The sequence below is a fragment of the Lepus europaeus genome, chromosome 15 (genome assembly GCF_033115175.1).
Source record: "Lepus europaeus isolate LE1 chromosome 15, mLepTim1.pri, whole genome shotgun sequence".
NCBI lineage: Eukaryota > Metazoa > Chordata > Mammalia > Lagomorpha > Leporidae > Lepus > Lepus europaeus.
Genome location: NC_084841.1, coordinates 13,858,655 through 13,885,938, shown reverse-complemented (window position 1 = coordinate 13,885,938; position 27,284 = coordinate 13,858,655).

The window sequence follows — 27,284 nt, the reverse complement described above, 5'->3', positions numbered from 1 at the left end:
CTATGGTTTTATGTGCCTCGTGTTTCATTTTTCATTATGGACCCCACCCTATAACCAGCAGAAGAGAAAGTTATCTAAACCCAATGTACTTTTATGTTTGGGCTAGTGACGGGGTGGGTTCAGTTCTTATTCAATTATGGAAGAGAACACACATAAAGGAAATTTAACCCTGCAAAACTGTACCTCTGCGGCAGCGTCACCTGTCAAGTCTCATAACCGTTAATTGCCTATATAATTCACATTTTCATAATATAATTACGGGTTAATATCACACTGCAAGTAAAATGAGCTCCACAATAAATCAATTAGAGCAGCCTGAAAACTCAAAGCTATGTCTCCAGTAGCTACTTATCTATATATCGGTTAAAAGAAATATTATCAGGGCCAGCATTGTGGCATAGCGGGTTCAGCTACTGCCTTCAACATCAACAACCCATATAGGTTCCAGATCAAGACCTGGATACTCCCCTTCCAACCCAGCTCCATGCTAGAGTACCTGGGAAGGCAGCAGAAGATGGCCCAAGGGCTTGGGTCCTGCCACACTTATAGGAGACCTGGAAAAAGCTCCTGGCTCCTGGCTCCTGCATGGCCCAGTCGTGGCTGTTGTGGCCATTTGGGGCATGAAGCAGCAGATGGAAGATTTCTCTCTGCATGTGTCTCTCCCTCTGTCTCTCTGTAACTCTGCCTTTCAAATAAACAATTTAAAAAAAAAAAACTGTATAAAACATTGTCTCTGCTTTTTTAGTTTGTTTCCAGGTCTAATAGTCAAATCCAGAAAACTGGACCAGCCATGATTTCTACCTCTCTTTTCTCCAAAGAGAACTCCAGACTCAATTTTAGACCTTTTTCTCAAAAAAAAAAAAAAAATTATTTATCTTAACAATACAAATACATGTTGAAACATTTTGATATTAATTATAAGCCTTTGGTGGACTTTCAATTCGCAATGTACTACCACAAATATTTTTGTTATAATGTTTCAAAGAATTCTCTGAAAAGTTATGGCACATGATTATCAATATAATATATTATAAAAATTGTTAAGGTCATGTAATGTAATGACTTGTCACCTAGCTAGCAGATAGTATAGTTAAGATTCAAATCAAGGTTTTCTGAAGCTCAAACATCCAGAAAAATCATTTTAATATGAATCAGTTCATATTCACACACATTTTATCAAATGTGGATCAAAAATTTTCTAAGGGTAGACTGTATGTGTTCTCCTGAGCTATTTTCTATAAACTCAAGCATGCTACATCTTACCACTATATAAAAGACAAAGAAGTGAAACCAGACTCAAAATGAGAACCAACACAACTATTTTTACTACCCACGCTCTGTATAAAAAGCAAGAGGAGGAAATAGCATAAAGATCAAATGACAAAGAACCTTCTAAATCTGTCACTTAGTAGCACATTGCCAAATTCTTTGTCTCTGCCCCTAGAAGTTTAAATTCTGCATCCCACTTCAGAAGTTTTCATTACCAGAGTCTCTCTCTCTGTCTTTCCCCCAAGCATCCCCTCCCTCATTGGTATAGTTTTGGATATAAGTCCTTTGTCTGCCAAAGAACTATGTTGTAGAGGTTTGGTGCCCCAATTCTTATGTTCATGGTTAGTGGGTTAATATTAATAGTTGAAGGATTAAGGGTGGAGACTTCACCCAACTGTGGTGTCTGGAGGTGGGGCCTTTGGGGAGTGATTAGATTGGAATAGGGTGTAACCCATTGTCGAATCTCTGCAGCTTTATAGAGAGAGAGCAAATAGACCTGGAAAATGAGCATGCTCCCTCTCTCTGTGTTTTCTGGCTCACTATGTTCCCTCTGCATGCCTCCAGCCATCCACCACCTTCACCTAATACCAAACCAATGGGACTACCTGATCTTCAACTGTGAACCTCCAAAACCATGAGCCAACATAAATCTTCTTGCTTCCTAAGTAGCTTATCTCAGGTATTTGTTCTATGATGAAAGCTGACTGATACACGGATATTCTAGAGCACCATGGGTGAATGACAGGCTTACTGATTCATACATGTGTAATGTTGGAAATGTATAATACATATGTAAAGAGAACTGTTTTCCTATCCTTGACATTCTTGTGCTTGTCCCATTTTTACTAATTTTCCAGGGGTGAGATTGTTTAATGAAGATCAAAGTAGTGCTGAGTCACATAAAAGAGGACATAAATTATGCCTGGAGAGATGCATATGAACTCACAAAATCTCATTCCTTAGTGTCTTCTTTTCTCTTTGTCTGAATTCCAGACCACCTATAAAGCATGTGTGTGTACCTGGTAATTTTTTTTCAAATCAAGGTTTAAGCTTCTGCAGTCACATTAGTGGATACAGCTTCAGCATTTGTTGCCTAGAAAACCTATTGGTGCACTATATATATATATATATATATATATATATATATATATATATATATATATTTCTGTTTAATAATGTAGGGAATGGCGATGGGTTTGAACTTTGGAGTCCCTTCCTGTTTTCCAGGGGGTACCAGCAAAGATTGCTTCACAAAAGAGGCTAGAAGTCTGTGAGAGCCCCCAGGAGGCTCCAAGGAGGCCTGGGAGTGCAGGAGAGGGATCTAACTCAAGCCAAATGTGTGGAAGTTCACACAAGGCACCCTGCTAGGTTTCAGCTCCTCCAGTTCCATCTCTATAGCTGTGGAGGCTGTGGAATCAGGAAGCCACAAGAACAAAACCCTCCTGTCATCTCAGTCTCAACTCCAGCACTGCCTAAGTGCCTTCAGGACAGTGACATGAAAACCATCAGTAGCAGCTCCAGGGAGGCTGATCTAGAAACCCTGAGGGGCAGCTTTAATCTACGTTCAGTTTCCCCACAATGATAACCACCTTCAAGGCATCCTCTAGAGCAACAGGAAGTAGCTGCTCAATGCAGACTCCACTTTATGATGGGTCAGGCCAATGTACTTTATATTGTAAAGGGCATCAAACTGTCTGGTTGGGAGCAGAGAGGCTGTGGACCCAGGGAAACCAGAAGCCATCAGATCAAGCCTCACTGAGCTTATCCACCCCTAGGACAGAAGAGAACCATTCTGAGGCTGGATATTCCTTACCTGGAAGAGAGTGAGTTGAAGCACTTTCAGTTGGTACTCAGAAATCCATCCCAATATATCATGGCCAAATTCCAAACTAATCACCTTTCTTCCTCCTCTACTACCCTACTATATACCATCCCTTCTCCCTCGGACTTTGAGGGGACAAAGCCATTCCAACAATGCTGCTGTGATTTAAACCTCAGAGGATTTTCTGAAATGTTGGCAGGCAGGAATATGTCAGCCCAGCTGCCTTCTGTCAGCCATATCTTAGTATCTTTAACAAAGTCATGAGCAAGATTGCTGGAGACTCCCATTGCACACTACAGATGTTCCTCAAATGAGGATGGGTTAAACCTGATAATCTCAGGCAATGTTGAAAATTCAAATGGAGAACACGTTGACTACACCTCACCTACTGGACATCCTAGCTTTGCCACACTGCACACTGAAGAGCAATGAGTGTTTCCCCTTCATGATTGTGGGGCTGACTGGGGACTGTGGCTGGCACCACACAGTGCCAGTTCAGGAGAATATCCAGATTCAAACCCTGCAACCAGCATTGTGACACAGTAGGTTCAGCCACCACTTGCGACACTGGCATTACATATCAGAATGTCAATTTGAGTCCCTGCTACTCTGCTTCCGATCCATCTTCCTGCTAATGCCCCTGGGAAGGAAGTAGAAGATGGCCAAAATGCTAATACCCCTGCCATGTGTTGGGATACCTGGTCCTGATCTAGCCATTTGGGAAGCAATCCAGCAGGTGGAAGCACTCTCTCTTGCTCTCTCTTTCTTCCTCTCTATCTCCCACACACACTCTGTTGTTCTCTTTCAAATAAATAAATTTCAAAATTTGAAGTGCAGTTTCTACTGAATGTGTAATCACTTTTGCACCAGTGTAAATCACTGTGCCCTACGTGAATTGGCTCCCTAACATTAGAGCTTTTCCCCCTCCCTCATCCTTGATACAGCACTAAAACCTCTTGTGGTGCTCAGTTACATCTTTGCTATAGGACTTCTTTGCCTGTGGGATTCTCTTCTAGATACATGCACAGCTGATTCCCTCATCTCCAAGTCTTTGCTCAAATTATTCCATTGCAATGAGGCATTCCAAAGTTTCCTGTTTAAAATTTCTTCCTCCTCTACTACCCTATGATCCTGACTCCTTTTCCCATGGCATTTAGTCTATCCTTGAGTGTTATATAAATTGCTAACCTATTATTTATAGTTTATCATTGTCTTTTTTCATTTTGTTCACTCATATATCTCTAGTGACTTGGAACCATACTTGACATGTAGCTCAGTAATTATTTGGTTTATGAATGTTGAATAAAAGACTAGTTGAAAATAGAAGCCAGAATTTTCTCTTTAAGCTCCATAACTTTTAGAACATTCCCTAAATGAGAAACACAGCAAAGCTAACCCTTACCAATATGACCCATTGTGAATTTAGGAATTTCCTTTTTCTTACATGTAGTTTCTTAATATTGATCTACTTCAACAAAATTCCCAAAGGAATGAAAGAAATTTTAATACATCTCTTCCTACTTCAAACAAAGTCTTGCTTTTGGAGGGTACAAAATGAAAAGTAGACATAGAATTTTTCAATGGGTATGAATGTTAGCTTATAAAAAATGTGTTCTTAGACCACATAAACCATGACAGCAAGTCAGAGAAAGCTGAAGTAGATAACCAAAACTCAACAGGATATCATTTTTAATCAAAGCTTAAAATTCTTAAGACTATAAAAGAATGTAGAATCATATTAAAGAAAATGAGATTTTTACCATTTGATAGAAAATGTACTTTTAGATACCTTGAGACTCCATAAAGTTCTTAAGCTAGTACAACAGTCTTAAGAAATCCAGAGAAAATACACTAACAAATCTTATAAGTTAAAAAAAAAGTTATATCAGTGATCATCCCATATGCAATCTGCAGATATCTGTGAATAAAGAGAATTTAGGAATATGTATATAACCTGACCAGAGGTATGGTTTACAGGAGCAAAGACATCTACCCTTTTAAAGCTTTGAAATACATGATACAATTCTAACATGGAGTTCCATGAATCCCAATACTGCCCCCACACTGCCCCAGTCATGCACAAGAATCCTTGTCCAAGTAATCAAAATTAACAGGAAAATTTCAATCTACTATTAATGGGAAAAATCTTTTAACCTCAAGAGAACATAAAATTAATCAAAGGAAAGAACACCAAAAACCTAGTATACCATTTGTGTTCCAATGGAATCTATATCATGTATTTTCATGCCAAACTTTTCAAACCAAACACTTCTGAGAACTTGAAATGAGTGAGCTGATTAAGTGACAACCATAAAGTGTTGATTTAAGAAGTGACTGGTGGGGTGCAGGGGCGAGAGGTGGCATCGTACCACAAAAAGTTTAAAAAGCTGCTTACTATGGAGTCCCAGCTATGCAGCCTCCTCATCATGCACCTGGGAAGGCAGTAAATGATTGCCTACGTATCTGAGCCCCTGCCGCCCATGTGGGCGTCCAGGATGGAGTTCCTGACCACTAGCTTTGACCTGGCTCTGCCTTGGCTATATTTGGGGAGTGAAGTAGATGCAAGATCTCTTTTTCTCTCTTTCTCCTTTCCTTCCTCCTTTTCTCAGTCCCTCTCCTTTTCAAATAAATAAATCTTTAAAATAAATGATTGGGAGTGAGTGTTTAGCCGAGTGGTTCAAATGGCACTTTGGACACTTGCACCTCACATCACAGTACCTGAGTTCAGCTCCCAGCTCTGACTCTTGATTCCAGCTTCCTGCCAAATCAGAGCCCAGGAGACAGTAGTAGTGGATCAGGTGATGGCAAACAAGCCCTGGGCCTGTTTTCTGTGCCCCTGCCCGTGGGGATTGGATTCCCCATCTGGAATTTCAGACAGCACGAGTTTCTAAAACCACAAGGCTGCTGTAGACAGTGAATTTACCAAAGTAGAAAAGCACCTCTCTCACCAGCCAGGTGGCCTTCACCAGGGATCCTTGGAACTGCTTCCTCGTTAATATCCAGACAGAGAACACGTTACCTCTTACTTCAGTGTGAGGCAATGGAAATCTCCTGGCCTGGAAGACTTGGGCTCTTTTTTTTGGCTGGTCTGGTGCTAACTGGATGATTTTAGTCCACTTGCTCCCTCTTTGAGTATTTTATTACATGTAGGATAAAATGTTCATATTGAAAATATGAGTTTTGATGATAATAACCTGAAAGTAACAATATTATTATAGAAACATAAACATAAGGCGTAAAACAGGAATTCTAAAACCTCTGTGTGTCCCCCATGATCACCTGGAGAACTTGCTAGAATGCAGACTACTGGGCCCTAGTTCCAAGGTCTCTAATGAAGCAGAGAATGCATGTCTCTAACAAGCTCCCAGAAGATGCCGATGCTGCTGGTCTAGGGACCACACTATGAGACCACTGGAATAAACAGTTACGATAGCTCTGCATTAAACTAATTTATGGAATGGAATTAATAACTCTCCCTGAGCACTGAAGAAAAATATTATTTCTGGTAACTAATGGCAAAAGGGGTCCTCACTATCAACCACGTCCTTTAACTTATCTCACTTCCTTTGAGGGTGGAAAGGCATCCCTGGCAGTGTTCTCCTGCTGAACAGGCACACATGGCAGCAAACAATGGTTAGTGCTCCTGGCTGGCTGCAGAGACTCAGCGCCTGTTCAGTGTTTCTGGTTTGAGACCCAATGTTCAGGGCCTCATGGTGAGTGTCAGAGATGCTGGCCAGAGAAAGCCACACTGGGCCAGTGGGAGGAGCAGCAGCTCTGGGAGCCAGCAATGCTTGTTGCTTTGTGTGGGGGGTCCCCGGTGACCCTGGTCCTATGTGGCTCCAGCTGGCCGTCCATCTGTCTGCTCTCCCTGCAATTTGGGGACAGGATAATACAAAGGCCAAACCTAAGTAATTCTGTTCTCTTTTTTTCTATTTTTCTTTATTACCAGCTGCTGATGGTTGACAAAGAGGAAAAGTAGAAAATATTAAACTTCCTTCTCCAGTCCTAGCAGCAATGAATACAGAGGGGAAAGAAAGATATTTTATGGGAGCTACAAATAGCTATCAGATAATTATACCCATTTAACTTGGACAATGAGCTCACATTTCCCAGTAGCTGTCCTTCCTATGTTTGTCTTTCTTTTGCCCTATTTACCTTCTAATAAAGCTTAGTGGTTAGAGTTCAGGAAATAAGTCAGTATGAGATGCTGATGTTTATATTTTTTCTCTAAGTAACTTCTTAATTTAAAATTTTAATCTAATTATCTGATAACTAATGTTTTGGTAGCCTATCTTCTAAGAAAGTTTGACTTAAGCAATATGCTGGGATTCTTTTTAGATGAAATACTTGGTACTGAAACTCTGAATCAAGCAGGGAATAATGTTTTTATGTGTCTACAGAAGGTGCTTCACTAATTTAACAAGGTTTGCAAATGAAATACTTATGAAAAAGAGTTTTCTTTTGACAGAGTCCATGTTGCAAAGATGGCTAACCAGATTTATAAGAGCAACCACAATTATTTCAAATATGCTTTTGTATTGCCATATTTGGTGCACCAGTTTTTTCTTTGGACAAGACATGGAGCTGCAGAGAGAATGAGATTGCACATGGCATCATAGGCAGATCAATTCGACTCCATAGGACACTGGGGATGAATGAGGCGTGCTGCCTGGCTCAGGGGTAAACAAGGACTCTGTGCAAACATTGTAAGCAGAAGCCAGGGCCTGTAACTCCCAACTCCAAACTCCTTCCCGAGGAAAGGTAACACAGATGTGTGTTCCTGAGTACCCTAACCCTGAACCCCCTCCCTACTTGGCTCTTCTCTTATGGAGAGAAAGGCAGACAGGCTGATGACAAAACAAAAAGGTCTCTGTGAGAGTCCCTGATATTCTCAGTACAGAAAAGCCAGTATGGTTTTTACCATTTCCTGGATTTCCAGGTCACACATTCCCACTCTGATAAGGTGACTCATAACTGAGTAATGTCCATGATCCCTTGGCCCTAATACCCTTTGCTTTTCCAAAGGAGACTCTTCTAGCTAAAACCTGAAGGAAATGTGTAAGTTCTGCTCTTCCATTAGGAGAGTTAGAGCTCCAAGCATAAACATCCTGGGGATTAATGAACACTCAGGGCTACCCTGAGGGAAATGAGGAACCCAGGAAATACACAATGGATCCTGAATGCCAAGTGTGAAGGAAGCTCAGTGTGGAACTGAACATTCCACCTTTGCTCCTCTCTGCTAAGCTGATTTCTTACCTCTCTCAGTTGAGAAGTGTGGTGCTAGCTAGAGATTGTGCATGTGCTTGTCTACTTCTCATTCCAGATTAGTCAAAGATACAGGATGGAGCCAGGGTCTTCCACCCCAAGCCCAGGCTGATGATGAACCCTAGAGCCAAGGTTACCCAACAAAGGACATTAGCCTTCTGCAGGAATAACCTGGCACTAGCACTCTGCATGCTCAATCGCTGGCTGGGAGCAGCCCAGGAAAAGCAAGCGCAGCCTGATCATTAATATGCTGAAGAATTAAAAGATGGAGCTGTTGGAGGCTGTTGGCCAACCTTGCACCTTGACGCAGGTTTTCTTGAAGGAGCTGAGCAGCCCAGTTCCTAGTCACCACACATGTGTATCTGCTGCCTTGATGTTTTGTTAGTTCTACTCTAGAGTTGTCTGCCATGAAAAGGAGCAATCCAGCACCTCAAGGAATAGATAGCAATAGCAGTGCAAGGTGTGGGCACACTGGTAGAACTCTGCATTGCTTTGGCTGAGAAAATGATTCCTGTTGTCAAATAAGAGTATCATATTTCTTTCACTCAATTAATGTACTTTAGAGATGAAAGATACTTTAGAAATAGAGTCACTTTATGGTATATGTGGAGATCTGCCTCAATTTATTATTTTTTAAAGATAATTTTTTGAAAGGCAAAGTAACAGAAAGGAAAGAGAGAGAGAGAGAGAGACAGACAGACAGAGTTAGTTCTTCCATCCCTGGTTTGCTCCCCATAATGGACACAACAGCCAGGACGGGGTCAGACCAAAGCCATGATCCAGGAGCTCCCTCCCATACCCCCACATTGTTGGCAGGGGCCCAAGTATTTGAGCCATCATCTGCTACCTTCTCAGGCCCATTAGCAGAAATCAGATTGGAAGCACAGCAGCCAGGACCCAAAGCAGAGGTCTGATATGGGATGCTGGTGTTGCAAGTGGTTTCTTAATCAGTTATTCCACAACATGGGCCCTGACTCAGTTCAAATAGCCTTTCTCCCCTATTGCTTATGCCACATATATTTCTGCAGTAGGATTCTTGATCTTTCTTCCAGATCTTTCACCTAGAAACCAAACATCCAGGAAGTGTGTCTTGACAGCCCAGATGTGACTGTCCAAAGGAATTCCAGGTCTATGCTGACTTTGGCATAAATTACAGTAGAGGATCAGGTGTGGATCTGATATCCAGCAGATCCTCCTGGGCCTCACCTTTCACAAATGATCTTATCTCACAGAATTCCCCAAACTGTGCTTATTTTATCACAATAAACTGGACTTGCCTTTGTCCTGTGTTACCAATAAATGTGCATGACATTGTCCCAACCCTCCTTCCCTGATCCCCTCTCTCCTTGAAATCTACATAAATTTCATGTTATTTACATCTGTGTTGCACCAAGTATGGTTCATGTTTGCTTGGTTAATGAATTTTTAAAAAATAGCCCAGAGTATGTATTACTCCAAGTTCCTTGGTCTACACTTGGCTGTAGAATATGTTCCAGTGCTCAGCAACCTGATTCAAATTGCCTAGAGAGCTTTCCAGGCTTGCCTCTCAGGCATGCTGACATCAAATGTGTTCCATGTTCTGTAATGAAGACTAGAAAACCAATTTTGCTTTTCTTGGCACAGGGTAACTAGAACAATCTGATCACGTATGTTGTTGGCTTTGCATAAGAATGGATTTGTTTCCTTAACCTAGAAAAGAAATAGGAATATTACACTAATTGACTTGAAAGCTAGGAAATTGCTCATTTCCTGTATCAGGCAGGTTTCTCACTGTTTAAGTAAAACTCAAGACACCTACTCACTCATAGAATATTAAGTTTCAGAATAAAGGAAATTCATTATAAAAATTTCATTTGAATACTTGTCTGTTTTGGTATAACATAGAAATGTTGGATGTTGGACTTTGTTCTTCCTTCAAAGTTTTCCTTCAGATTTCTAGATATACAAAAAATTCAAGTACTAAGTGTGCATAATAGTAGGAGCTTTGCTCTGCTTAGTGCTGCTCCTTCCATTCCATGAAGGAGGAATGTTAGTTAGAACCTAAATAGAGAAATAACCATGATCTTTCCTGGGAGTGATTGTGAATCACTAGGCATAGTTAGATACCTATGTAATAATAGGTAATATATTTATTCAGGTTTATTATATCAATAAGTAATGTTCTCATACCTATATCAATCCATATGAAGACAGAAACATGGACATTTAAATGTGTCTGTGTGTGATTGATTGTCTTCCTTTGTATTCACTTTGTTCTATGAAGTTGTCATAGACACTAAATTAGTGAACACTGAACCATTGCTCCTGGGGAAACTCAAAAATCAATTCCAAGAGCATCCAGCCACAACAATGCTATCAAACAATCAACGCAAAATCTTGTCTTGTATGTGTTCCTCATTTAATATACCATGTTGATTCACTAACATTAACTCTATAGCACAGTAATTCATGTTTGAACTGAGCTCTTCCAACACAGATATTTTCTCTGTAGGCACACCACAGCCATCTTGCATTTAGCTACAGTAGACAGGACTTTAGCACTCCACTTGGAGACCATTTTAAACAGCAAAATCATGTAGCAGAAAACGCAAAAGCTTGAAAAATGTAGCATGAATTATTTTGAGAAAGAGATGCTTGTTTATAGCATGAGAGCTGAAACAGGAAAGGAGCATCCGTCCACCTTGTTTAAACTTCCCTAGAATACGCTGTCAGGAAATTTCCAAATATTTTGCTGTCTTGTACATGTCCACAAATAAACTACAAAGTGTCCTGAATATTGACAAACCTGTAATATGTAAACAATGAAAATGGCATGTACATATGCACAGTGATATATACATATCCACATGTCTGTAAGGGTATGTGTGTGTACAGAACAGTGGTTAAGTCTCTACTTGGCACACCTGTATTCCATATAAGAGTGCCTAGTTTGAGTCTTGGTTCCTCTGCTTTGAATTCAGCCCCCTACTAATGCATACCCTGAGAGGCATCAGATAATGGCTAAGGTACTTGGGTCTCTGGCACCCAGATTGAACTCCTGGCTCCAGTTTAGCCAGCCCTGGATTGTAGAGGAGCAACTTGATCCCCTTCAACCTTAATTTCCTCATCCATAAAATAGGGATAACATTAGTGCCTATATTCTTATATTTTATGTGGATTAAATGATATAATATACTTAATGATATAATGTATATAATGACTTAAATGATATAATACATTTAAAAGAGTTCTGAACATAGAAAAGAGCCAATATATAACAGAGAATAATCATAATGATAGAAACAACTTAAGTACGGGCACGCTTGGAAACAGAGCATGACCTGGACACCTGGACTCAGAGCATCATATTTTTCAGATGGATCCTAGCTGAAAAGTACACAGATCTCCTCTGAATTTCCTCCTCTTATGTTTTTTGGCCTCTCAATCCCCCATCTATGGGCACACTCATATTTAAATATATTATTACATTCAATTGACCAAGAATTGAGGTCTGACTGGCCTAGGATCATTTTGCTTCTAATCAGTATCTGTTTATCCTTTACTCTGCACACTTATGACTTTACCCAAAGTTTTTCTTGTTTTCTCTAATTCCACATTCTTAAGCAACCCATCACAGCCCAAGTTCTGACCACAAGTTCTGACTGGTGAGTCTCTGTGGTTTCTTTGAGCACACAAATAATTCTATGATCATATTTCAGTTACATGCATATCAAATATCTACATATAGATCTTTAACATTTGATATCTAATAAAGGTAAATCAATCAAAAGAAAAATGATGGGTTGTCACTACTGTAAATCAAAGAAAAATGCTAACCTCCACAATTTTTCCCAGCAAACTTGGTGGAAAAGTAACATTTCAAAATATGTATTTCTTCAATATGTAATTTTTATACATGTCACACATGAATATATTAGAAAAAGCAAACTGAGTTTCAAACCATGTAAATCATATAGATTTATATTTTATATTAAAAATTTCTCTATTAAATAACCAAAGTAAGTTCCAAATCCTCCCCAAGTGAGATACACAGACAACTTTGTCAGGCAATCATGAGCTCCTTCAGTTTCCATCTTCTCTTGTTTGAGTGCTTGTATGCCAAATTTTCATCAGCCTGGTGATTTACAAATGTCACCAATTCACCTTTCCTTATGAGTAGCCATTAAGTGTTTTCAACACACAAAAAATATTTCAACAGTTGTGTAGCAGCTACTAGCTTAAAAATCTAATGTTTGATAATATAACGAGTCTCATCAATGAGTCTTCTCATTCAATAAGACTGTCAAGTAAGTGAAGAGGTTGATGTAAATTATCCTCTAAAAAGACCATGAAGTATAATTTTGTGTTCAGTAACTTAATCATAATCAGTGACCAAATCATAATGAGGCTAGTGAACATTTCGTGACAAGCAACTGTGTAGGGGAATTCAGCCTCAGAATTTATCAAACAAGCCATGGGCAGAGTTGAGGTCAGAGGTGATGAGACAAAGAGGGAGGAATAAAAGTAGGAAAGCCCTTCGGTATGGATAATGGATGTCATTCCTTCACAGCATGTGTGTTTATCTCCCAAATTATAACCAGGTAGAGAGAGAAAAGCCAGGAAAAACACTGAGTTTTTAATCCAAAAACCTGGATGTGAATATCTGCTACTACTTGTTAATCAAATGTGAGATTGGTGATGAGTCAGGAAAATGTTATAACGTACCTGACAACACTCACCCACCAGTAAGGACTTAAGCATGGCCTAGTTAATTGTATCATATACAGTGAAACTCCCATGTAAGTGGTTCTAAATTTGGTGTTTCAAAGACAGGTTTTTTCCTATACTCTATTCTTTTCATCTTTTCTCTATCTTCTACCATCCCAAATATAATAGCTTCTGGTCCTTACACTTGCATCATGGTATCAACTAAGATGGCTGCCACAGAGTTCCCATCATATTTTTGGCTAATCACATTCAAGCAAGGAAGACAGGGAAAGTAGCGGAATGGGAGAGCTTTTCTCTTGCACCTGATCCTTTGCTCAGAAAGCACAGTCTTTCCTGGAATCCCACAAGTTGAATTCTAATTAAATTTCATTGACTAGAAAACTCTCACATAGTTACCCCTAGCAACAAAGCCAATCATTTTTTCAAACCTTGAGAAAGAACTTTTCAGGAAATGAAATGATTCAACCGCTTGATATTCAACTAACAATGTCCTCCAAGGATACACATTTAATACATACATTAGTACCATTTTGTATTTACATCTATACTCACGGGCATAGAGACACACAGCTGTTTTGGTCATAAAGTAATTGGGATCTTGTGCCATTTTAGCAGTTAAATGGAACAAAATAGATATGACTGAGATGCCCTCTTCTCAGGAAAACAAAAAAAAATCAACACATTCTAAGATTACTTTAGAAATTAATTTTTTGGTGACAAGTTATTCTTTTTTCTTAACATTTATTTAATGAATATAGATTTCCAAAGTACAGCTTATGGATTACAATGGCTTCCCCCCACCCCCATAACTTCCCTCCCACCCGCAACCCTCCCCTCTCCAGCTCCCTCTCCCTTTCCATTCACATCAAGATTCATTTTCAATTATCTTTATATACAGAACATCAATTTAGCATATATTAAGTAAAGATTTCAACAGTTTGCACCCACACGGAAACACAAAGTGAAAAATACTGTTTGAGTACTAGTTATAGCATTAATTCACAATGTACAACACATTAAGTACAGAGATCCTACATGAAGAGTAAGTGCACAGTGACTCCTCTGTTGACTTAACAATTTGACACTCTTGTTTATGGCATCAGTAATCACCCTAGGCTCTTAAGGCTATGGAGGCCTTTTGAGTTCACAGATTCTGATCTTATTTAGACAAGGTCATAGTCAAAGTGGAAGTTCTCTCCTCCCTTCAGAGAAAGGTACCTCCTTCTTCGATGACTCGTTCTTTCCACTGGGATCTCACTCACAGAGATCTTTCATTTAGGTGTTTTGTTTTGTTTTGTTTTGTTTTGTTTTTTCCCGGGGTGTCTTGGCTTTCCATGCCTAAAATACTCTCATGGGCTCTTCAGCCAGATCCGAATGCCTTAAGGGCTGATTCTGAGGACAGAGCGCTGTTTAGGACATCCGCCATTCTATGAGTCTGCTGTGTATCCCGCTTCCCATGTTGTATCGTTCTCTCCCTTTTTTATTCTATCGGTTAGTATTTTCAGACACTAGTCTTGTTTATGTGACCCCTTTGACTCTTAGTCCTATCATTATGATCAATTGTGAACATAAATTGATCACTTGAACTAGTGAGATGGCATTGGTACATGCCACCTTGATGGGATTGTATTGGAATCCCCTGGCACGTTTCTAACTCTACCCTTTGGGGCAAATCCGATTGAGCATGTCCCAAATTGTACATCTCCTCCCTCTCTTATTCTCACTCTTATATTTAACAGGGATCACTTTTCAGTTAAAATTTAAACACCTAAGATTAATTGTGTGTTAATTACAGAGTTCAACCAATAGTATTAAGTAGAACAAAAAAATACTAAAAGGGATAAAGTATTAAGTTTTTCATCAACAGTCAGGACAAGGGCTGATCAAGTGACTGTTTCTCATAGTGTCCATTTCACTTCAACAGGTTACCTTTTTGGTGCTCGGTCAGTTTACAGATCAGGGAGAACATATGATATTTGCAAACTATGCAACAGATAAAGGATTAATAACCAGAATCTACAAAGAGATAAGAAATTCCACAACAACAAAACAAGCAACCCACTTAGGAGATGGGCCAAGGACCTCAATAGACATTTTTCAAAAGAGGAAATCCAAATGGCCAAAAGGCACATGAAAAAATGTTCAGGATCACTAGCCATCAGGGAAATGCAAATCAAAACCACAATGAGGTTTCACATCACCCCGGTTAGAATGGCTCACATTCAGAAATCTACCAACAACAGATGCTGGTGAGGATTTAGGGAAAAAGGGACACTAACCCACTGTTGGTGGGAATGCAAACTGGTTAAGCCACTGTGGAAGTCAGTCTGGAGATTCCTCAGAAACCTGAATATAACCCTACCATACAACCCAGCCATCCCACTCCTTGGAATTTACCCAAAGGAAATTAAATTGGCAAACAAAAAAGCGGTCTGCACCTTAATGTTTATTGCAGCTCAATTTACAATAGCTAAGACCTAGAATCAACCTAAATGCCCATCAACAGTAGACCTGATAAAGAAATTATGGGACATGTACTCTATAGAATACTATACAGCAGTAAAAAACAATGAAATTCGGTCATTTGCAACAAAATGGAGCAATCTGGGAAACAGCATGCTGAGTGAATTAAGCCAGTCCCAAAGGGACAAATATCATATGTTCTCCCTGACAAGTTATTCTCAAATGTCCCCTAAACTTTGTGCATATGTGCTTAAAAGCAATAAAACTGTATACATAGCAATCACAATTTTAACCATAAGGGTCTGCACAGATTTTGCAACAATCAGTATATTTTACTGCATCTGTGGTTAAACCAGTGATTTAGTTTCATTTTTCAGAATTCTTACATTTTTATTGCATTTTACATAATTTTGGAGGAAATATAAAACCAATTCTAAAAGCAATTTGGTATAAACTGAGTTTTTTCATTCCAAGTTTGACTGTTCAGTACTGTGGAGAAATTAATCCAAATTATCAATTAGGTAAATGGCTAATAAGCTTAACTTCCTCCTTTTGTAAAAAAGGAAAAGTTACCCACCTTTGCCAAGAGTTGTAGAGGTATTCAATACTCAGACAGGGATTTGTCTAAATTGATTATAGACCATTATGAGAAAAATGAGACTCAGAAACAGAAACTGGGAGTGGGTGTTTGGCTTAGCAGTTAAGACACCAGTGTCACACATTGGAAAGCCTGCATTTGATTCCTGGCTCTGGCTCCTGACTGCAGCTTCTCACCAATGCAGGCCCTAAGGCTCATGGGTGATGGAGAAATAATTGGGGGTTCTTGTCACCATGATTGTGATTCTGGCTCCCGGCAATTGGCCCTAGCCCAGGTCTAGCTGGTGCAGGCTTTTGGGGAGTTAACCAGCAAATGAGAGCTTCTCTTTCTCTGTCTCTCTTTCTCTCTGTCTCTCAAGTTAAAAAATAAAGAGAGGCAAAAAACAGGAAGACGCAGAACAAAAAAAAAAAAATCTTTACTTGTACCAAGCAGCTAAGAAATATGTGACCAGAAAGCACAACAACTAAACAAAGTAATTTGGAGATTTTGAATGCCAACTTGGTTAGGGAATAGGACTAAACTTCTAAAATGCCCAGCAAATTCACTTAAAAAGTGAACATATGTTAGATTGAGCAAATGGCTGACAATGACAATGGTTAAGAATTAACAATCACCAAAATATTGATTTATTTACATCTTGAATACAAACTCACCTATGGAGATGTTATATTATTATGTTGCTATAAAGAGCTGCTCACTTTTGGTTGTTTTTTTTTAAAATTGAAAGTCATAAATTCAGCGTTCAAAAATCTTATTAATCCTCTACATCTACTGGAATATAAGTTCCATGAAAAGAAGAACAATTTCTAACTTGTTCTCTTGTGAACTCCGATGTCTAGCACTTAATAGCATCCAGTATATTGGTAAACTGTGTAAATATCAATGAAATCATGAATCATCTGAAAGCAAATTGGTGGAAATAGAGAATTTAATATGTAAAGAAATTCTGCAAACATTCAGGTAGTCCACAAAAAAGTTATGAATAGTCATAACTCTTCAGGCAATGTTTAGTAATCATTTCTGAGCAATCACGTACCTCAAACTTTAAGACTCACCCAGGTGGAAAATTCATAGACTCTCTTCCCATAAACGTTGACAAAACACCTCCCATCCCCCTCCACATGCACAGGATAGGAGAGGAAGAAACTTCTTGTCACCTTCTCATTGTCCCTACAAAGTGCACATCCTTTCCCTTGAGATTAAAACACCAGAGTTGATCCTTAGGACATTTTGCTTTATCAATCTCATATTTCAAACTTCTGACTCTCTCTGACACTCAGTGAAGATTTGTGTAAATAGTAGCTGCCAATTTTTCTTCTTTATTGCTGAAAACACTGTGGATGATGTCCATATTTCAAAATGAATGATTGATCTTTTACTATGTCACTGAATACTTAATACCCTTGATCCTCTAAGCCATAGAGTTTTACCTCAAAACACAGCGTTGGCACTCACTCCCTAGCAACTGGAGGGCCTTGTCTTGATTCTAAAATCTTTACCTTTGCCTCCTGTTACCACAGACTCCCATCCTTCCCTGTTACTCCACATTTAAATAAATCTTAAAGGAATTAGCTAGTAATTGCATTTTATTCCCTATTAAAGATAAATACTGTGTTGTTACTACACAACAATGATGGACAATATTTACAAGTTGAAAGAAAGTTGGTCAAATGAGGCCAAACTTTCAAATTGAGAAATAAAATAAGTGGAAGTATATATTCCTATAACTTTTAAAGCCAACAATTGTAATTATTTCTGCCTCTAAAAGGGTATTCTGAAAATGTAGAGACTCACCATTTGGTTAAGTTTTGCTCATCGACTAAATTATTTAAAAGAAATTTGAGCATGGTTCCATTTTATTACAAGAAGCAAAAAAAACAGATCTTTAGAATTATCATATATGAAATTAAGAATCTATTAATATCACCCAACATGTTACTATATTATTGTTGGATAGATATGATACACAAATAAAGATGATTACTGCCACATGAGCAACTGTGGTTTAAAATAGAATTATAGCAAGCACACTTGACACTAAGAGTCTTCCCTATATCTTTGTTCTCCTTTAAAATCACTACCCTGGCCTTGGGGGTGGGGGTAGGGGGGTGAAGGGTCAGACTTGCAACTCAATCCATGCCATTACTCATGGAATCCTCAGTCAATGGACTAACCTACTGAGGTCTCAGCTTTCTCACTTGAAACATGAGATCAGATGAGTGATTGTTCAAATGTTTTATTAATCAATAGAGCAGCCTGCATTTTTTCCAAAGGAAATCTTGTTAAGAATCCTAACAAAAATCTAAACTGCATCAGCTCTGAGAAAAACAAGATGAAGATTTCACCTCCTTATTCTCAGACCAAACATGTCCCAACTCTGGGAAAGAGTTGCAAAACCATCCACACAGGGAGACATTCTGGATCTTTCCCAACAACTCTAGCAGACCCTTGGGTGGACCACTGAGCAACGATAAAACCAGGGCAAATCTTTTATGCTGAGCACCCACCTTAGCTCATGCAGAAAATAACACATTTTTCATGGTTCTACGTCAGAAAGTGGGATGGATGATTTCTCCAGGAATGGTTTTGAGAGAGTTTGTCCCCATGCTCCTTGGTATTATGTTGATTCTCTTAGAAAGGGTAACCCAAGGGGCAGGCCTTTAGCCTAGCAGTTAAGACACATCAGAATGCCTGGGTTTGATACCCAGCTCTAGCTTGACTCCAGCTTCCTCCTAATGTGGACTCTGGGAGGCAGCCATGCAGGCTCAAGCAGCTGGGTCCCTGTCACCTACATGGGAGACCTGGATTGAGTTCCCAGATTACAGATTTCACCCAGTCCAGTCCTGGCCATTGTGACTCTTTGGGAAGTGAATCAGGAGATGGGAGCTCTCTTTCTCTGTCCCTTCTCTCCCTGCCTCTCTGCCACTCAAATAATAATTTTAAAGGTAAAACTGAAGCACAATAACAATTTAAAGAGTTTATTTGAGCAAGCAACAATTTATGAAGGGAGCAGCAGAAGTGGTTCAGGAACTCCAATGAGGGAATACAAGAGGGGGGCTTAGAAATAAAGCAAAGAGGACATCTGATTGGTTGCAGTTATACAATTGTATTATTTGATCTAACCCATAGGAAAATCCCTAGTTACATGATAATAAGTTTGTTGGTCATTTCTAATTGGTTCCCCTTAACTTCTATTTTTCTTTAATGGAAGCATTTACAAGAAATAGTTTATAAGGTTTGTTTATGGTTGACCAAATCAAGCAAGTTCTGGTCACTTATGAAGGCTAACTGGTTTCCATTTCAACTCCTGCACAACTCCTTGAATGGTATTTCTGACTCCCTCCCTGCCCAGAATCTCCACTTACTGCACTCCTCTAAAGTCAGACACACGATCTCCAATCCATTTCCCTACTTGGCCTCCTCCCTGTGCTCCACCAAGTGGCCCCAGACACCTGCAGCTTGGCCAGAGACCCTCTCCCTATGTGACTACCAGAGCAGAGAACTCTGATTCAGGAAATCCAGGTTCTCATTCCTGGGAAACTCAGACTGCAAAACAACAATAGGAGAACCCAATAAATGAGTATATAAGTCCTTTGCAACCCAAAATCTCTGAGTCTGTTACAGGGTTCCCGCTCAGTTAAAATATGCCAGAACGATGCCATTTCTGTCACCCATATTCCAGCACCTTGTGCAAATGACACCTAATTTTCCTCACTCTCAATTCCTAAGACAAAGTGAGAAAATGCTTTCAAAACTAGTTCTAAATTTGGTTCATTTTAACATTTTGGAAATAAGAGAGAACTCTCACTTTCCTGTTTCTAGAATTTAATTCAGAATTTACAAAGGAATTCCCACTAAATTATTGCAGTTAAAAAAAAGACTCTAGGGCCGGCACTGTGGTGTAATGGGTAAGGCCACTGCCTGCAGTGCCAGTATCCCATCTGGGCTCCAGTTCGAGTCCCGGCTGCACCACTTCCAGTCCAGCTCCTTGCTGATGACCTGGGAAAGCAGTGGAAGGACGACCCAGGTGTTTGGGCCCTTGCACCTGTGTAGGGGGCCCAGAAGAAGCTCCTGGCTCCTGGCTTCAGATTGGTGCAGCTCTGGCCATTGCAGCCATCTGGGGAGTGAGCCAGTGGATGGAGGATCTCTCTCTCTCCTTCTCTGCCTCTATCTCTCTGTAATTCTGCCTTTCAAACAAATAAATCTTAAAAAAAAAAAAAACTATCAGCCCACAAAGTGCCCACAAATTCTTTAGCACCCAAAGCCCAATACGTGGCTGGTGCCACAGGGATCACTATTATTCTCCCTACTTGGGATTCACAAGTCAACAACCGTCAGACAGCTAACAGCAAGCTCCTTCAGACTCAAGGAGCTGCAATTCTTAGTAGTTTTTCTGCCCAGTGCCTAAATGTCTGCTTGTCCCTGCAATGTCCTAGGTACCCAGACATCTGTCTTAGAAAGCTGTATTTTAAAACTGAAAAGATAACCAGTGCATTCCAGGGGTCTCCCGGGAGATCTGCACCCAGCCCCTTGCAGTGGCCTCAGTCCCTCCTGCCTGACATTTCCTCTTCCTTCAAAACCATATCCTGGGTCTTACCAACTTATCCCTTGAAGGATGCCAGACACAATAGCATTAAACTGTACTTCTCAGACTCTCTAGTCCAATGAGTTTAATTGGCAGCCTTGTAGTTAGTAAGCAAAAGGTTGGGAGGCAGCCATTGTGTTTGCTGGGATGATGAAATAACAGGCTCTCACTCACTAACTTCCCCTTGCTAAAGTGCTAGCTCACCGCAGGTGGCACAAGGCGGCGCCCTGTGGGAATAGAGAAAGGATTGCTTGTCAATAATACATGAGCACAGGAAAGTCCTGGAAATGTGCGGCTTCAGGCTCTTTGAGAAAGGGGAGAGGGAGCAGGAGCAATAGTCCCTGGGGGACATGTGTCAGATAAAACAGCTTTCTGGGGGCCCCGATGCTGCTAACAATTTTCATTACCCAAACTGAAGTTTCTCCTGCCAGAACTTCCACCTTCTAGATGGATTGTATACTTAGAAATCCTGAAACAAGAAGAGGAGCACTTTCTGTAAAGAGAAAGCTAAAGAATAAAATGAAACAAAAACACTTACCGTGTGTATGTGTGTGTGTGGCATGTGCATGAGGGTGAGTAATGTGAGTGTATGTCTGTTGTGTGTATAATTAGTATTCATGGATGTGATCTGTGGGTTTGTGTGAGTGTGGGGGGCAGTGGAAGTGAGCCTGTGGGTGGGGGGAGTGTATATATGTGTGAGTGTGTGTGTGTGTGTGTAAGGGTATGGGTGTGTTTTAGGCCATCTTTATTTTTACCCTTTTCATTCTTCAACATTTATATGTCACAAATTGCCTCCACAGCATCAGTAATAATTCCAAGGCAACATTTTTTTTCTGCAAAACTTAGTTCCTAATCTTTTCATTCACTGGTGAGCTACAACATAATTCCCACATCAATTTTCCAACCTGTCAATGAGTAAATGCTTCTATAGAACACTTTCACAGACCCCTACATTTAAACTTTGCATCAATTCTAACTTTTAAATCAAACACCTCAGGTATTATGCACTCTGTTCCTACTTTAGTAATATTTGCAAGTACAATTCAAACTTCCCTTGGATGCAAAAGATCCTAATTATGAGCACTAATATTTTTCATGCAGTAATACAGTCAACTCCTGATGGAATAAGACATGGAAAACATGTAAGATGGCGAGCTCCCTGCAAGATGGTCCCTGGTTTCTTCCACCAGATCTGGCATCAGCTTTCCCTGCCATTGGGCTCTGCTCACCGACAGCCTGGATGAATTCTAACCTGCTTTTGCAGCCAATCCATCAGTTCTCCCACACCATTCCTCTGGGTGATACTTCTTTTATTTTGATTTATTTTACCCTATTTCTGCCCTCTCCTGGAAGCCTCATTCCCTTCAGGTCTGTTCTTTTGGCTCTCCAGCTGGTCTGATAACCGAACATTTCACTACCATGAGATAGTAATGTCTCCACTTCTCATTTGTTCACTTTTTTAATTTTGGAAGGTTCTTTTTATAAATCCTAGCTCATCTTGCTCTTGGAAATGTTTTCTCCCCCTCTCTTGATATCTCTCAATGTTAAGGTTTGGCGCCACTCTGAAAATGGGAAATTGTCCCCAGAACTGTGCTCCAGGTGATCCAGGTTCAGTGATAATTTCTAGAAAGGAAATGAGTAATTGACAGCTGGAGAAATTATAGCTGGAGGCTCTTTTGTTAAAAATATACTAACTCCAAAAAGATGAAATAGTCCTATTAGGGACAAACTAGATTTTTTTTTTTTCTGTACAAATGAAAGCCTAATATGAAATACAAGAGTAGATTCAGTTACAGAAAGCTGATCTGGACTCCGAGCTTATGACCCTTGATCAAAGAGTGATGTGCAGAGCCCATTCCCATTGGCCTCAACTTACTTTAGGACGGGACTGTCAGGATGAACCCAGTTAAGTAGAAGCGGCTTGCACTTCTAGTTCTTCCTTTAGAGGAGAAATGGGTATGGCTGGGGTACTCTGTTTCACCTTCTGCAACCCTCAAATCACCACAGTTGTACTTGACATCAGTTTGATGAAAAGTAGGCCAAAATGCCAAGTTTTCATTTGCCTACTCAAATGTCCAAACTACCTTGCTAGGAAAACATTGGTTGAAATTAGATTTGAATTGAATTTTAGAGCAGGGGAGGGAGAGGCACCTCTATAAGCTGGTCATTCATTTCTACATTTCAGTCCCTTCAAATGCTAAACAGATAGAATAATACTTGGTCTTGCTTCCCTGGAGTATTACTAAGCATGCCTAGCAAATAAGGTGAACCCCTGGAGAAAAGGGCTAACCTGTGATCATCATTTCAAAGAGTTAATTTCCCAGTTCCTTTAATGAACACCACCACCCTCTACCTTTCTTCTCTACTCACAAGTCCATCACTTAACAAATTCATGCTTCCATGGAAAGTGAACATGTTCTGGTCCCTAGATGCAGAGAAACATTCGCCAGTTATGTGCAAGCACAGCTGTATGAGTTAGCCATGGCCTCACCTGCTGGAGCCAAGTGGTACACAGTTAATGTAACCCGGAATGACTAGGGCAATGGTATGGGCTTGATTAAGATGGAAAACACACAAACTTTTTCAATTCAACTGTCAAAAGAAATTCAATCTTTCATTCCACCATGAAAGATAATGCTGTTTTATCAGGAAAAATCTGTAGTTCACCTCACTTATGACCAAATCTCAAGGCAAAGCTGAGTGATTCAGCCTTTAGAAAGTACACAGGAAGCTGGTCACGAATGCTAGCAATCGTTTGTCATCACAACAGCATCAATCCATGGAAAGACGTCAGGCATTGAGTGAGATTTTGGAAAGCAAAAACCTTAAATATGGCTCTGAAAAATACGAATTTCAATGCAATCCCCACCATGTAAACATCTTGGATGAACATTTAAAAGAATCCTGTCATGAAGGTGTTTGATAAATGATAAGTGGCAGGTGCCACACAGAGTCTATGGCCATGACAAAGCTCTGAAACCAAGAGGTTTTTTTTTTTTTTTAAGATTTATTTATTTATTTATTTAACAGGTAGAGTTACAGATAGTGAGAGAGAGACAGAGAGAAAGGTCTTCTATCCAATGGTTCACCCCTCAAATGGCCGCCACAGCCGGAGCTATGCCGATCCAAAGCCAGGAGCCAGGTGCTTCCTCCTGGTTTCCCACTCCAGTGCAGGGGCCCAAGCACTTGGGCCATCCTCCACTGCCTTCCCGGGTCACAGCAGAGAGCTGGACTGGAAGAGGAGCAACTGGGACTAGAACCTGGTGCCCATATGGGATGCCAGCGTCACAAGCGGAGGATTAACCTAGTGCACCACAGCGCCAGCCCCAACCAAGAGAGTTTTGAGCCACAAACTCTGATTGCTTCATCCAACTTTGATTATCTCCTATATTAATGTCCTAGAGGTGCAAAAAGTGGGTATCACTTCTAACACAACAGAAACTTATTGGTGCCTAGTTCTGGAGGATGGAAGTCCAAGATCAAGGGGTTGGCAGAGGTGGCTCCTTCTGAGGACTGTGAGGCAGTAAGTTCCATGCCCCTCACCTAACATCAGGAGCGCTGGCAACCTTTGGCAGCCTTTGGCTTGTGGAACCATGACCCTGACCTCTGCCTTCCTCTTGTACCATGTTCTCTCAGTGTGCCCATGCCTGTGATCAAATTGCCTGTTTTGATAAGGACACCAATCACACAGGACTAGAGCCCACCCTCAGGACTTCAATCCAGCTAATCTTTAAATACCCTGTTTCACATAAGGTCACATTCTGAAATGCTGCAGGTGTGAGCTTCAACGTGTGAATTTGAAAAGGATATCAGTGAACCTCTAACATCCACTCTATAGATCAGTGGAAGGTCTGAGGGAGGGGACAGTGATGCAAATTAAGGTAGGAACTGTTCCTCACCTGGCCAGTGAGTCTGTCAAGGGAAACCCAACTAAAACTGCGTCATGTCAACATGTTGTGAGAAGAGGTTTTTCATACCCTAACATTGGATTAAAATAGTTGACTTGATTATATTCCATATTTAAAATTCAGCATCACTTCTTCTAAAGATGAAAATACATTCAAAAAGATGTGTAAATGTCTTTCCACTTACTTCCACCTATCCCTGCCTAGGTCAATACTGTTTTGTGTTTGGGGAAAAAAGACGCAAGAGAGTCAACAGGACATCAGACACATCCTCTTCCCTCAGGCCGAGATGAAGGGAGAACTTCATTCAGGATTTCCTTCACAACGCAATGTAGAGGGCCATGGAGAGCAAAGTCCTTAGATTACAAACATTTAAAAAGGTTTTTGAATTCCAAATAAGCAGCAGGTAGAGTTTTCTTTTTTTTAATTTTTTATTTTTTGACAGGCAGAGTGGACAGAGAGAGAGCGAGAGAGACAGAGAGAAAGGTCTTCCTTTTGCCGTTGGTTCACCCTCCAATGGCCGCCGCGGCCAGCGTGCTGCGGCCAGCGCACCGCGCTGTTCTGAAGCCAGGAGCCAGGTGCTTATCCTGCTCTCCAATGGGGTGCAGGGCCTAAGCACTTGGGCCATCCTCCACTGCACTCCTGGGCCACAGCAGAGAGCTGGGCTGGAAGAGGGGCAACCGAGACAGAATCCAGTGCCCCAACCGGGACTAGAACCTGGGGTGCCAGCGCTGCAAGGTGGAGGATTAGCCTATTGAGCCACGGTGCCAGCCATGCAGGTGGAGTTTTATCCTTCACCCTCACTTGAATATGAAGTGGACTCCATGAGTCACTTCCAAAGAATGAGAAAAATAATAACTCTACAGTGCAGAAGGTGAACAAGATCTTAACCCAAGGATCAAGGTTAACCTCACCAGTGTGCGTCATGTGGATATCACATAACCTCTCATGTTGTGATGAGAATGGCATTTTTCTTCTGTGTTACTTTGCCCTAGAATCCATAACCCCAGTTATGGGAAAAACATCAAACAGACTTAAACTGAGTAATTGTTAAAAAAATAAAAAGACCCAACTGAGAACTCTCAAAACTGTCAAAAAAGACAATGAAAAACAAGAAAAGACTGAAGAACTGTCACAGAGCAGAGGAGGCTCCTAAATGCAATGTGGTGTCCTGCACATGATCCTGGAGGGAGCAGAAGCAGACTGCTCACACAAAAACTAGTGAAACCTACACAGGGGCTAGAGTTTTATACAAGCAGTGCACAGTATTGATTTCTTGGTTTTAACAAATGTACCACAGTAATGTAAAGTTAATAACAGGAAAAGAACTGTAACTGTACCTCTGTACAACTCATTGTAACTTTTCTGTTAACCTCAAATTATTCCAAGATAAAAAGTTCATTACATGCATACATACATTATAGAAATATAGAGAGAGGTGTATGTATGCATGTGTGATATGTGTCATTAGGAAGCAGAAAATGATGTCTTATATACTACATTTATTAAGTCTAAATACAAACTCACATGTAAAATTCTATGTATAATACAAAGCCTGAAGTATTGTACTTTACATTTGAGCAAAACAGTAATGAAATGCTACTATTTGCTTAGCTTAAGACTTAAAAGATTTCCTGTGTTCTGGGATGTCAAAAGGTCATGGACCATGTCAGACAGACTTATTCATGACACAAAATATACTGGAGCTCTCTGGTCATAAAACCAAAGCTGTGAGTTTGAGATAATTCAAAAGATATCTTTTATCACATGTCAGTGTTGCCCTTCATGAACTAAACAAAAATATCTAAGTGGGTTTTAAAATGCAAGTTTCTGCCCCACCTTCTAAGAGAATCTCAATGTAATGACGTGATTAAAGTTAGCTTTGGGAGTAGGGGAGCGTGTTAGAGAGTCTGGATGTGCTTTCCCCTGAATCTTGAGTACTCAGTTTTCTCACAGTTATTCACATGTTAAACCTCTGGTTGTTTGGATTCAGTGGAACATTTTGTTTACATATATATAAAGAACACTAAGTAAAAATAATTTGTTTCCACGTTCATGGAATTTTAAAAAGAAAGCAGACATCCACTTTAAAGTCACTACATAATAAACTAACAAAAGCATTTGCTTTGAACAGTGGAAAAAGTTCTTATGTTTGAGAAATATAGAGAATAAACAGTCCTTCTATGGATAATCTACCCTATTGCCTGTACAATGCAACAAACTCTAAAGACCATTTTAAGCTGATTTCAACGGCACCCTAGTCCTTCCTAACCCCACTGTTCTGTTGCTTATTTGGGGCCTTTAAAGCTGGTTATGATATCCAAGTCAGCATCTATACCTTAAAAAAAGTAGAAAGAAAATCTTTTTTACCCTTTCCAATGTCAGTTAGCTTAGGTAACTGACCAAGACACTTCTGACTCAGAACTCAAATAATGCAAGTTATGGCTGTAAATGTTCCACCTCCTTCTCAATTAATATAATTTGTACACACTTCAAATTCCATTGGGGGTCTTCCATGTTCCTTCCTCTGAAATAGTCACATCATTTTGGAGCAAATATCTGATTGCAAGATCCTATCCCTAGCCCTCACACACAAGACTTCTTGGGGATACTTCTGTACATGCTCCTAATATCTGTTCATGCCACCAGGACTTGCAAACATCAAAGAGT